At 42.2% G+C, this 13,850-nt stretch overlaps 1 protein-coding gene and 1 long non-coding RNA gene across 5 annotated transcripts in view; both read left to right on the plus strand.

Moving 5' to 3' along the window:
• Positions 1-4,836: 4,836 nt before the first annotated feature.
• Positions 4,837-9,952, plus strand: LOC106035646 (uncharacterized). The gene is made up of 3 exons (XR_001206899.3): positions 4,837-5,503; positions 6,684-6,776; positions 6,970-9,952. It is a non-coding gene; the product is annotated as an uncharacterized lncRNA (long non-coding RNA).
• A 1,791-nt stretch (positions 9,953-11,743) lies between these two features.
• The window catches only part of GPBP1 (GC-rich promoter binding protein 1), a 33,880-nt gene continuing 31,773 nt past the window's right edge, over positions 11,744-13,850 (plus strand). The window contains exons 1-2 of one of the 4 annotated variants that reach the window (XM_066988677.1): positions 11,744-11,879; positions 12,537-13,582. The gene's annotated coding sequence lies outside the window, so the exon portion shown is untranslated. The other 3 variants (XM_048049411.2, XM_048049410.2, XM_013180559.3) reach the window with 3 other exon arrangements.

Raw genomic sequence — 13,850 nt, forward strand, 5'->3', positions numbered from 1 at the left:
TTGCTCTGATAAACAGAGTAAATTATCAAATGCTTGCTGCACTGCTGATTTCACTCTAATTCCAATGTATAAACTATTCTTGTACCTCCAAACTACACAGCACCTTAAGATGTAGAACTACCTACCTTTGATGTACCTGGTGGTATGATCTTAATAAAATAAAAATCCCAACACTTTGCAGAAATACAGAAATTGACAACAATTTCCTACAAATGTTATCACAGTCAAAAGCATCCTGTACCAAATCTTCTGCTAATTTGCCAGTTAAAATATTTTATCAGATGTAGATCAAAGGGAAGATCTTTTTTTAATTATAATTCAGACCACTTTGATAAAATATTATGAATTCATAGCTCTATCACAGAAAGTCACTAGGTGTTTTCCTGAGCTGTCATAGAAGGCAGAAAGGATTCTGGAAAACTACTGTTCCCAGAATTGTAGTGGACAGGAGGCTACAAAACAGGAAAAAGATGTAATACTTACCTTCTTCTAAAATGAATCTGAGAGAAAAAATAACATTTTATATTCTGGTCTTTTCCTGAGATTTTGTCAAGTTTTGCAATCAGAAATTACATCTATTAAAAAAAAAAAAAAAAAGAGAGAGAGAGAGGAGAGAGAGAAAAGCTCACAAATATTTGCAGATTCCAATATCTAAAAAAAATGAAATATGAAAATCTGATGAATAACTGAATTCTGAAGATTTGAAAAGGGACGCTATGGTTCTGTATCCAAGTGGGGGCTGCATTTTGCTACCAACACCTGTAGTGTGATTATGTTCTATGTTGTTATAGCATGGTTTGTCTCTCGGTGGTTTTCACTGGGAGCAAATCAAGGTTAAGAGTGAGGAGAGTGAAATTTCTGGTGTAAGCTTGTTTGAGGAAGGTGGAAATGAAAAAGGATGCAATTGTACCACCGCTTTCTCAGGAAAGGAAGAAGGAAGGAACCCCATATAGGCATTACTGACATCACTTACGAGTGCTAGACACATTGCTCAGTGTTCAGATACTATGGTGTCCTGGTTTTGGCTAGGATAGAGTTAATTTTCCTCCTAGTAGCGGGTATGGAACAGTGTTTTGGATTTAGGATGAGAATAACTCTGATAACATGCTGATGTTTTAGTCATTGCAGAGCTCTGCTTACAGAGAGCCCAGGACGTTTCAGCTCCTCGTGCTGCCCTGCCAGCGAGGAGGCTGGGGGTGCCCCAGGAGCTGGGAGGGGACACAGCCGGGACAGCTGGCCCAGGCTGGCCAGAGGGGTGTCCAATAACTTACGGTGTCATGCTGAACAATAAACTGGGGGATCTGGTCAGGGTGGAGTTGGGGGTGCTGCTCAGGGTTTGGCTGGGCACTGGGCAAGGGGGGATGCTTTCCCCCTGCTCCTTCACCTTCCCTTTCTCATTCCTCTCCCCCTTCTCCTCCAAGCTAGCCACAATAACCCTTGAGAATTTTGAATATCCTTCAGATGTTCAAACCAGCGTGTTCCTATTGTTATGTCTCCTGAATGTGTTTCAGGCTTTGCTTAATGTTAAACAACTATTCAAGAATACCACTCATGGAGTGTGGGGGGGTAGATATGGGCAGGCACCTAGGACAGTGGACACCTCCAGTATTTTGGAACTTCACCCCCGAACGAGTGCAGAATCCTGAAAAACTGGCAAAATGTTTGAAAAAGGTATGCCATCACCCTGGCAATTCCAAACAGACACAGATCACTGCAACGTGCAGGGGTCTGGCCCATGCCTACCAAGTCACAATTAACATTACTCCAACCCCTGAGACAGCCCCTGGAGCCACTCCAAGCCCTGTGATAAACAATGTGGCTACTCCAACCCCTGAGAGAGGCCCTGTTGCTGGGCCAGAGAACCAACCTGAGATGCTATCAGTCGCCCCTACATGCAAGACAAAACTATGGATGTCAAAGCTCATTTCGTAAGGGAAGAAACTCCTACCATGAAGAGGAAGGAGGAAGAAGAGGACAAGACAGGCTACGCTGAAGCATGGCCATCACAAGAACAGATGAAGGAAGAGGCATATCTCATAAACGTGGCAGTCACAACCCCATCCCTGTCCCTGAGTGAGCTGTGAGATATGTGAAAAGTTCTCAGCTGTCATCCAGGTGAGCATGTTGTCACCTGGCTGCTCTGATGCAGGGCCAGTGGCATGGAATGAGAGGGCAGGGAAGCCAAGCAGCTGGGATCCTTCTTTACGAAGGCGGCATTGACAAGTGACTGCAATACAGGCACAAGCCCTCAGCCTCTGGAGGGGCCTCCTGTCAGGTGTGAAGGAAGGATATGCCTTCAAGGAAGATGTATGTCACCCAGGCAAGTGGACCAGCAGGGAGAGAGCTATCCAGTACCTGAGGGAACTAGCAATGCTGGCAAATGCCTGGTGGGGGTGGATACAGCAATGGAAGTAGAGCAGCTGGCAACACAGAAGCAAACTCATCTGGGCTGATGCATTGTGGCAAGATATTGCTACCCAGGTAGAGAACCTGATTATAAAAGTATGAAATGTAGATGCTCATGCACGCAAGAGTCCATGCACTGAAGAACATCAAAACAACCAGCAGGTGGATCAGGCTGCTAAGACTGAAGTGGCTCAGATGGATCTGGACTGGAAACATAAGGCTGAATTATTTGTTACGGGCATTGGCCCCATGTCATCTCAGGCCGTCAACGCAGAGAAACAACATACAGATGGGCTTGTGATCGAGGAGTGGACCTGACTGTGAACACTATTGCACAGGTTATCCATAAATGTGAAATATGGTGCTGCAGTTAAACAAGCCAAGGAGTTAAAGCCTCTCTGGTATTGAGGATGACAGCTGAAATGCAAATACGGGGAAGCCTGGTGGATTGATTTTATCACACCCCCACAAACCCACCAGGGCACGTGCCATGTGCTGCAATGGTGGAACCAACCACTGGATGGCTGGAAACACATCCTGTGCCCCATGCCACTGCACAGAATGCTATTCTGGGCTACGAAAATCAAGTCTTACCCCAGAAAGAATTGATTCAGAGAATGAGACTCACTTCCAAAACAACCTCATAGACACCTGGGCCAAAGAGCATGGCAATGAGCGGGTGAACCACATCCACTATCATGCACCAACTTCTGGGAAAATCGAACAATGCAATGGGCTGTTGAAGACTACGCCAAGAGCAATAGGTGCTGGGACATTCAAACATGGGGATACACTTTTAGCAAAGGCCACGTGGTTAGTCAACACGAGGGATTCTGCCAATTGATCTGTGCCTGCCCAATAAAAAAAATTATGTATGGTAGAGGGGGATAAATTCCCTGGAAGTGCACATAAAAACATGTTTGGGAAGACAGTCTGTGTTATTCCTCCCTCAGGCAAAGGCAAACCCATCTATGGGGTTGCTTTTGCTCATGGACTTGGGTTCATTTGGTGGGTAATGCAGAAGAATAATGAAGTCAGATGTGCACCTCAAGGGGTTTGATGCTGGGTGAGAACAGCCCATGATTTAAATTGTATGACACTAATTGCTGTACAATACTGTATGTTATCACTGTGTTTGCTATATATCACGTCCAGGGTATTGCAATAAGAATCGTGCAGATTAATGATGAATGAACTTTGATGGAACCAAGCAAAGTGCAGCAGTGATAGAACCAGACAAGTGCGGCAGTGATGGAACCAGAACTGGCTTCAGCATGCAGCAATCCAACATCACACACCTCTCCAGCCCTGAAGGACTGTTATGACAGATTAGGACTGAAGGTGTGGACCAAATGAACTCAGTGGAAATTTTAGAGGGATGGCCCACAGACCAAGGGAATTATATCTCTGTGTGTGTGTATATTAAAAGACAGAAGAGGTGGTGTTGATTAATTGGGATGTGTGAGAGAGAGTGACACCCAAGCATGACATAGATGGTATGATTCTATGGTATGAAATAAGGGGTGGACATTGTCCTGGATTTGGCTGGGATAGAGTTAATTTTCCTCCTAGTAGCTGGTATGGGGCTGTGTTTTGGTTTCAGGATGAGAAAAACTCTGATAGCATCCTGATGTTTTAGTTGTTGCAGAGCAGTGCTTGCACAGAGCCCAGGACGTTTCAGCTCCTCGTGCTGCCCTGCCAGCGAGGAGGCTGGGGGTGCCCCAGGAGCTGGGAGGGGACACAGCCAGGACAGCTGGCCCAGGCTGGCCAGAGGGGTGTCCCACACCGTGTGGTGCTGTGCTGAACAATAAACTGGGGGATTTGACTGGAGGGGGAAAGGAGGAAGTTGGCGGGCCACTGCTCAGGGGCTGGTTAGACATCTGTCAGCGCGTGGTGAGCAGCTGCACTGTACATCGCTTGCTTTGTATATTCCTTTATCATAACTATTATCATTATTTCTCCTTCCTTTTCTGTCCTATTAAACTGCCTTTATCTCAAGGCACACATTTTACATTTTTTTCCCTCCTGATTCTCTCTCCCATCCCACTGGAGGGGGGGGGCGGGGGGGAGGGGAGGAGGGAGGGACGAGGGAAGAGAGCAAATGGCTGTGTGGTGTTGAGCTGCATGCTGGGTTAAACCACAACACATGGTTTTGAGGATAATATTTGCAATAAAGAATAGATATACCACGGAATTTTTAAATCCCTTAGATGTGTCTGTCTCCCTGTGCTTTAATTTTCATAAGTCAAAGTAATACAATGTTTTACAGTACCAAATAGACTTGCATATAATGTAAGGAAGTTAGACTTTTTCCATCAGAATTGCTGACTTACTCCCATGCCAAATTTTCAAAGAAAATAGTTTCCCTTACCTCCTCCTCAAGCCAGTAAGTGTTCTACCATTTTTATGAAAAAGAAAGTTTAATTTCTCCCTAAAGAACATGGAGAAAAACTTTTAACTGATTTGTTATTCATGGTAATAATAATATTTTAGTTTAATTTTAGTAATAGGCAAAGCAGCTTTTTTTTTTTTTCCTGGTAAGGTTCCCCACCAGGCAGCAGATTTACAGCAAGGATATATTTTACCCAGACTGACAGACAGATACAGCCCGTGTACACATGGAGATGGTGTATGTAAGAGATGGTGAAATGTGTGCATAATTAATATTTTAATTTAGGGAACATTTTATGGTTTCTTTAGTGAATTGAAATGAATTCATTTGTATATAATCATAAAAGGTTGGAAACAAAAGGGTAGTGGTTGTAGCAGGAACTTGTGCAGCCTGGCTCTCCTGGTCAGTTTACTCTCTCATCTCTCTTCTCTACCAGAAGCAGCAGTTTTTCAGTGAGCTCTTTATTCACAATTATTCTCTGTTGGAAAAGTTTGTGCTGTTTTTTTTTTTTTTTTTAATTTTATTTATTTATTATCATTCAGTTTCAAGCGCCATGGGGTTTGTAGCTAGCCAATATCTTGTTCAGTTTGCCCTTCACATGTTGCTTACAGAGCTCCTATATTGTATTTCTCCCTTTTTTTAGACTCTGAAGTCTTCTCCATCTTTTTCCATGCATCTGTGACATGGCTCCTCACTTCCTGAGTGGTAAGTCCTTAGCAGGGGATGAGCAAAGGGGAAGAGCCCCATGCACCCTCGATGGCCCAGCTTTCCCCAGGAAAGGCAACTTGCTTAGAGAAAACTGCTTTCTGATTTTCTGGTCAGCACAACATGTCTGTGTGCTGGGACGTGACTTCTCTTGCAATCTAACTGAAAACAACTGTTAGCCAACTGCATGTAGAAAAACACGACTGCTTCCTCAGTATGCCTTGCTGTTGGGCAAGGAAGAGTGTAGGAGTTTTTTAATGAAAGGGTAGGTGTGTGATTAAACTGTAAACAATTAAGAGCATGACAAAAATCATCTTCTGGTAAGAACAGTATTGCAACTTGCCAGTTTATTTTCCATAGCATCAGCAGATGTGTCAATTTACAGGAAGGAAAAAAACATCGTGTTTTCCAGTGTCTCCCAGAATATTTTAAACATTGACATAATAGCCATCATAATTTGAACAATATTTGCAGGAAATTTGCTTTTGTTAGTAAAGTAATGCTACTAGCCATTCTGGCAAAGTTAGTATAGTGCAATATGATATTGTTGTTTTGGAAGGAATGAGAAGGAATATTTCCTAAACAGTAAGCCCTGTACTTGTGTGTTGAGGGTGTTTTGCCCATTTCCTCTAAGCCAAGTAATAATAATTAGCAAGATTATAAAAAGTATCATCACTAACTTTTAAAAAGTTCACAAAGATACATAAGCAGTTATATTATGCAGACGTGGAAATTAAAGCACAGAAAAGTTGAAAAACTCAGCCAAAGCCTAATGCAGGATCTCTGGCAGAAGTGAAAATCAAAACAAGACAATGCTGATTTCAAGCAATTGCATCATCTGTGTAGACTGAAGCTAGCATTTTGGTGATTTCTCATTTTGACTAATTTTCCACTTATTTACAAATAGAAAGAGTATCTACTAGCAACATGCAAAAATGACACTGTATAGGAGTATGAGTATCGCTTATGTTGGGTGGGTGTCCAGTTAGAAGGAACCGTATCTCTTACTTATCAATTCTGAAGGAATAAAGGAGGGCCTCTCTGAAATTTGTTCAGTAGAATCTGGAAAAGAGCATTAGATATCTCCAGGAAGAGAAGTCTTAGAAAATATTTCAGTTGTGCTTGACTGTTCTCAGCCTTTTACTCCATCAACTCCTTGTATTTTTTTTCATCATTTAAGGTGAGAGAACCATGCAAGAGATAGGAGAAACTTCCGCTGCCTGTTTTTGCCCATGAAAGGAAAAACAGAAAAAGAAGAGCAGCTGAGAAAAAGGTAGATTTCACTCTTTTTAATCTTTTGCATTTAGCATTAGAATATTTGAGCATCCTGTGGCAATTCAGTCTGGTTTAAGCATGGAAGAAATTTTCCACTAGTCAGAAAAATGTTTTTGGTCTCTCTTGAAAATACTTGTAGGTGAGTCTTAGGTGGGTCATATGTGATACATTTTATTTTCTTTCTTTCTAAGGCTGTTTGGTAGCAAAAGCTGAACCTACTGTACCGGCCTTGACAGTCATTTGTTTTGGAGATCACATTACAAAACACTGAAGATCTTTGAAGCGTGAGTTATCTCCCACAATGTTTGGTATATAAGAAAATATCTAGGTTTCAAGTAAATAGATCTAAAAGCAGTACAGCTGTGTCTTTTTTTTGGGGGGGGAGGGGAGTGTAGGAGATTTAATATTAGTTATGAAATTATAACCAATTAATATGAGTTATAAAATAATATAAATAAATAAATAACAAAACAACTAATTATTATTAGTTATAAAATTATAACTAATATTAAATTAATCTTTATTAAATTAATCTCAGTTCATGTAGCTGAGAAGACAGTGACAGACTTTTGTACATGCGATTTCTTCATCAGATTTGTCTGTGTATGGAAGTAATAGGTGTGTTGGGCCAGTCTCCTAAAGGAACCATCAGTAGTAAATACACATACTTTTAAAAAACATGAAAATTTGTATGTTACTTGTGGGCAAAACTTGCAAAAAATCCTTCCAAACCTGTTTTGTTCACTTTACTCAGATGTGAAAATTTCCTAAATGAATTTAGTCAGGAAGGAAATAAAATGTTAAGTTGTTGTCAATACAGATTATAGAAGAAAAAAAATGGATAAAGCAAATAGATTTTGCAGTGAAATGAACCTGCATTAAAATATGAGATCTGATTTAATTCAGATATGTGCAAGATCTTGTCACCATACTGGTCATCTGGTCTTTCAAAAATCAACACGCTGTAAGTTCCTAAGTTCAGGTGTATTTTAGGAAAAACATAGGAATTTAATTTCATAGAGAAAAGGATAGGGAAAAGATAAGTAGCTTATGAAAAATTAGTGATTTACTATTGTATGTTGTTTATAGTTCCTTCTCTTTTCATCTAAATTGCCCCTTGCGATTAATAGTTACTATTTTGTGTTCTTTGTGAGATTTAGAACAGTGTGTATTAATTTGCTGTTGTTTCAGCTTCCTGGGAGAAACAGCACATAATTTGAGTATGTTTATGATTTGCTTCCTTATTATCTTAGAGAAGGTTTATAGCACGACTTTATACTTAGAAAAAAATATCATGTAGTAACATTCTTTCAGAACGTATTTAAAGAACTGGTTGTACTCTTTTAACTTCAATTCATTAGCAGGATAATGTACAAGTAAGCATTGCTGCTTAATGTAGAAAACCAATAAAAACAGTTTCATGTTACCCTTGGTATAGTATTTCCTAGTGTTTTTGAAACAATCTTAGAGATTAATGCTTTTACTGGTAAAAGGGAAAAAGTTAATGGTTGGGCTGCTTTTGATTACAATGTGGGCGAAAAACTCAAATGGAGAAACTATTCTTCTAAAAGCTTGATTCTTAATAAAGATTTTACCTTCCAATTAGTAAAAAAAAAAAAAAAAAAAGTATGACTTCTTATCCTGGCTTTTTACTAGTGTCATAAAGATATCGATTCTTCCAAGTAGAAACAGTCATTACCTTTAGAAATATGAAATGATTGACTGATTTCAATAACATAGAACAAAATTTTTACTTACATGTCATTGGCGATACCTCAGTATTACCTCAAAGTATGAATTCAGTCACCTACAGCTTTATTGAAGTCTGCACAGACTGAATGTTGTTCTTATCAAAATCAATCTATTTTTTAAATTAAAATAATTGAGAAATGAACAATTTGGCAAGCCCTTATGTAGTAATTTTCAGACATTTTTAGCATTTGCAAGGTGTACTGAAGTGCACTGGACACTGAGATACTCAGAAAAATGAAATAATTAACATATACATGTTATGATGCAAATAATAATGTTAATTTAATATAATCAAATCCCATTCTCTTATTTTTGTAAGTAGAACCCCTGAAATCCTGAAGCAATTAGAAAAGTCATCTTTCCTTTCCTGGAAGGGATAATAAATATAAATAGACAAGCATAAATTCTTTATACTAGTGTTCATCGTGTTACTGCAAATGATAATGTCTGGATGTTGCTATGTACGTTTGTATAATACTTACATTTTTTTGGGTTATGTTCCTTAAAATGTTTTACATTGCGATCATGCAGCTGAAAGATATTTAAAACTTGGAAACAAGTACTGTTTATTATCTGTGTCTGTCATGATAAATTCTTGCCATGTTTGGAATCTAATTGTACAAATACTCCTGTACTGAGAAAAACGTGCGTTAGAACTTGTTTTTTACTATTAAAATTAGTTGGCCATTTTCTCTCTGTTTTTTAAATCTTGGGCTTACTGTGTCAGAATCTTTCTGGGTCAAATCTGTATTAATAAGGTTCTAAAGCTTCTACACAAATATTTTGATTTTGTCCTTCTGCTTGATTCTTTGGTTCAGATTGATTGTGTGTTTGGCACACTGGGTTTTTAGTACAAGGTTAAGTATTTTGTACATCTTGGAGTGACAATTAAATGTGTAATAGGAAGAAGTTAAAATTCTTCTTTTTTCTTTAATATTTACAGTATTAACTTTTTGAGTATATAATATAATTTTATATATATCTTGTATTCTACTCTAGAACAAATTAAAGTCAAAGATATTTCCAGTGCCTGCCAAAAAACATTTTAAACTTCAGGCTTAGTACTTCATCTCACCATCAAATTTTATGAGCAAAAGATTTAATTTTAAATTATATATATATTCTTTTTCATGTTAAAATGAGCCCTGAGGTTTGTATTTTAAGTAGGGATGGCTAGTATTTCGTGGGAGTTAAAATGTTTCTATTTCTTATACCTCAGCATTTCCAGTAGATTTTTGTTTCATTGTATTTAACAAATGCTCTCAAATACTGATATAGACAATCCCTGAATATGGCTTCACCTATACTACATCTCTCTTCACTTATCTCAGAGTATGTAGTCTGATCTACACCAAACTGAACCTTAAATTATATATAGTATCCTGAACAATAAATTTGGATTAAAGTTCTCAATGATTTTTTTCCCCCTCTCTTCATCAAATTACAGGAAGTACCTCAGTCATTCCAAACCAGTAATTCTTAGCTTTGTTCTTAACTGTCAGTTGTTGTCCAAATTCCACGAGTTACTCATTGCTTTTATCATGGCTCAGTGGAAGGCCTTTTAAAAACATGGGGGAGCATCTGTGGCAAAAATCTGGGCCTACTTGTCCAAGTCTGCCTAACAAAAGAGAAACATTCATATGAAAATACCACATACTCAGTTCTCCATGACAAAATTGTTCTGCTCAGCCTACCTAGTTTCAGAAGCTGCTTCTGTTAAAATTAGGCCACTTTAATGCTTTAACTTTTAGTGTCTGATATTAAATGTTTATTGCTTGAGGCAAGCTGCTTGTTAGCATGGCGTACTATTATGTTTGTTACTGATGGCATTACATTTATTTTATCTCCCAGTATGTTCAAGTCTTATTAAGCAAATTCTTATGTTTATATGAGTCCCTGAGACCTATGTCAGTTTTATCTCAGTAAATGCAATTAAAATTGAAGAGTTTTAACTTTCAACTAAACATTTCTCATGTATAAGTGGTTAGACATTGGAAATCAAGACCTCACAGGTATTCTGAGCAACCAGGTAGGCAGTACAGTCAGAAATGCTACTAGTGCGATGAAATAGGATCTGGAATCCTGATTTATATTTTTATATGAAAAATAGAAAAAAATGTTTGAAAAGCCAAAATATAAATGAATTTATTTGCTTTATTTTATATATTTTCTTTGCTGTAAGTGACCATCAGTTTAGGTGGTAGCTTTTTAAAATTAGTCATCTTCTGTCACGGGTGGGAGTTGCTAAAATATCCGAAATGAGAAAAGGGAACAGTGTGATGGCGTGGCCTATTGTCTGCAAAGGAGGTAAAAACGCTGCAAAGAGCAGCCAGCACGTTATGAAATTATACACTTCGCTCCTGGCATAGCTGGTTTCAGGAATCTGGAAAACACGTGTGGATAATGGGGAGCCAAGAGCTTGCAGTGCGACGGCTTCTTCCAGACAAGGTCTGCAAGACTGGGAAGGATTCCTTCCTAAATGTGAGGACTTGGTCACGGCCCGCTCCGCTGCGCTTTCTGGTCCCTGGCCACGCAAGGCAGAACTAGGAGCAAGCGCTGTGGTCGCACTGCCCTTGGTTCTTTAAATTTAAAGTGTCCCTAGGTGCTAAAGCATTATCGGCCCGAGGACTTTCCTAGGCTGTCACCCCCTTCTGTGACAGCATAATCCCAGGTCCGGGCACAACCTTCCTTCAGAAATCGGATGTTTTACAGCAAAAAAATCACTAAAAACACCACTTGACAGATTTACCAGCCCGCCAGCCTCCCGCCCTTCCCCCTGCTCTTTGTGACCGGTGCCTGTATTCACGCCAGGGTTCCCTTACCAGCGAACAATCAGAACGCGCCCGGCTTTTATCGCCGCAGCTTAACGACCGCCGCAGGACCCGCAGCGCCCGCAGCGGCACCGCGGCGCTGCAGCGACGCCCGGTGCTGGAGGGGGGCGTGGCTTACGGGAGGGGGCGTGGCTTTAGCGGAGGGGGCGTGGTTTAGGGGAGGGGCGCGGCAGGAGGGGGCGTGGCATGACGCAGGGGCGTGGCATGACGCAGGGGGCGTGGCATGACGCAGGGGCGTGTCCCTCCGCGTCGCGCGCCGGGGATTCCCCCCGCCGCCCCGCGCGCGGAACCTTCGGGATCGTTCCCGTGACGTCACGGCAGGGGGGCTCCTCTCGGCGGCGGGGCGGGGCGGGGCGGGGCGGGGCCTTCACCACCCCCCCCTCACCGGCGGGACGCCCCGCCCCTCCCCTCTCCTCTCACCCCCCCCTCCCCTCCCCTCCCGAGCGCGCTCTCGCGAGATTTGCCCGCGCGGCGCTGTCGCGGCTCGGAGCGGCGCCATTTTGGGAGCGAGGCGAGCGGTGTGTGTGTGTGTGTGAGGGTGCGCGCGTGTGTGTGAGTGTGTGCGCGTGCACGCGGGTGTGTGTGTGTGTGTGTGTGTGTGTGTGTGTGTGCGTGCGCCTGTGGTGGCGGCCGGGCCCCCGCGGCCCGGGGGCGGAGGGCAGGGGGGATCCGGAGGAGGAGGAGGAGGAGGAGGATGAGGAGGAGGAGGCGGCGCGGCGGGGCCGGGGCGGCGCCGCTGTGAGGGGGGCGCCCCGCGGGGGGCAGGCCCCGGCCGCGCGGGGGGCAGCGGGAGCCGCCCCCGGGCCCCGCCGCCGCCTCACGGCCTCCGAAGGCGCCGCGGGGGGAGCCGCGGAGTGGGTTTGTTTCGGCTCCGTCACCCCCAGTAAAACCCGGCGGTGCCGGTTCCTGTCCGGGTGGTTTCCGCTCCTGGCAGAGCGGAGGGAGCGCGTGGTGCCCGTGGAAGGGCAGGAGAGCGCTGGCACCGCGGCGCTGCCCCCGCTGAACGAGCCCGCTGCCGGCCCGGGGATAGGAGCGCAGGTCTCGCCGGCCCTCAGCGTCAGGGTTCCCTTGGCTGGCTGCACGCGCGCTCGTTTCCTAACGCTCGGCTTCGCCGCTCTGTCTCACGCCGGTTCGCGTCTCAGAAGCGCTGATGGCTCTGGTTCTTTTTCCCCTAGGCAATCCGGATCACAGAGGGAGCCCGGGATATTTGGAGCCTTTTGGTGGTAGGGAGGAAGAACGGTGGAAGTCGACCTGCCGCAGTTGCTTCCTTTGAGAGCGGAGAAACACCGGACGCTGCTCGGGGATTATTTGTCCAAGTGCTTCCTCCTGCAAAGGTTTCTGAAGCAATCAGTAGGCATCTGGGAAAGTGAATTGGAAATTTGAAGTCGTGAGCTTTCTAGAAGTGCACAGCACCTCACCCTCGGATGCTTTTGTCCGCATGGCATGGATACGCAGCTGAATTTGTCAAGTTTGGAATGCTTCGGCTGTCAAATAAAGTGCTTTTAGGTTTTTAGTTACCTTTTTTTTTCCAAGCAACGTTCTGTCTGAGTCACAGGCGTAACTGGTTTCGTGGACTGGCTCCAGGTTAAATGTAGCCTGAGTCACTGTGTAGACATTACTGAAAAGTTTCATGGCATATATTTTTACCCTTATTTTATTTTTTAGGTTTTCTGACTTAGCCTTTTGTCATGTTACATTGAGACATATTTTCTAAATGAAGAGTCTAACAGAAATTTGTTTATCATTTTTTCTTTTATATTTTATTTAATATTTTTGTTGGAAAATGTTGTTGCCAATAAGCAATATGGCGGTATCCAGATAGCTGTTGTTTACAAATGCCTCTGCTACCTGAAGCTAGGAAATGTTCCTCAGCTCAGATGTGAAATTCGGATTTTCAGCTTTACAGTTGGTGGCATAAACAGTGTATTTATTTCACCTGGAGCTGATGATTTCTATAGCGATATGTACATGGAATAGACAAGAGAAGAATCTTTCAGAGAAAAAACAAGCCTTTTAAGTCAGAGACTTGGAAAATTTCGGAAATAGCCTTGCAGAATCTATAAGCAAGAAGGATGGGTAGCTGATTCCTGTGAGGTCAAGTCTATGTAAAACAGCTACAAATGTAGTATCAACAAGAATTTGGGATATTATCTCAAGGAAGACAAACTGGAAGAATACAAATCACACAGTGCTAACACCTTGTGCGGTCCTCTTGGATTAGGTAAGTATTGTAGTGTTCATAAGTCAATTTACACCAGAACATTTTGTCAGTAGAATGCTTAAATCAGTAACATCTATTGCCTGGAGGATGTAGGCTTTTTTTTTAGCGTTGAAATGAGGTTGCAGAATCTAACTTTTTTGTTAGATTAAAAACAACCAATTTGTTGTTTTTAATAATAAATGGAATATCTGCAAGGATTTGAAGAATGCACGCAATTCTACAAAGAGCAATTTCTAAGCAGGAGTGTGGTTTTTCTGGGAGACTTAAA

This window comes from Anser cygnoides, chromosome Z (assembly GCF_040182565.1).
Source record: "Anser cygnoides isolate HZ-2024a breed goose chromosome Z, Taihu_goose_T2T_genome, whole genome shotgun sequence".
In the NCBI taxonomy this organism is placed as follows: domain Eukaryota; kingdom Metazoa; phylum Chordata; class Aves; order Anseriformes; family Anatidae; genus Anser; species Anser cygnoides.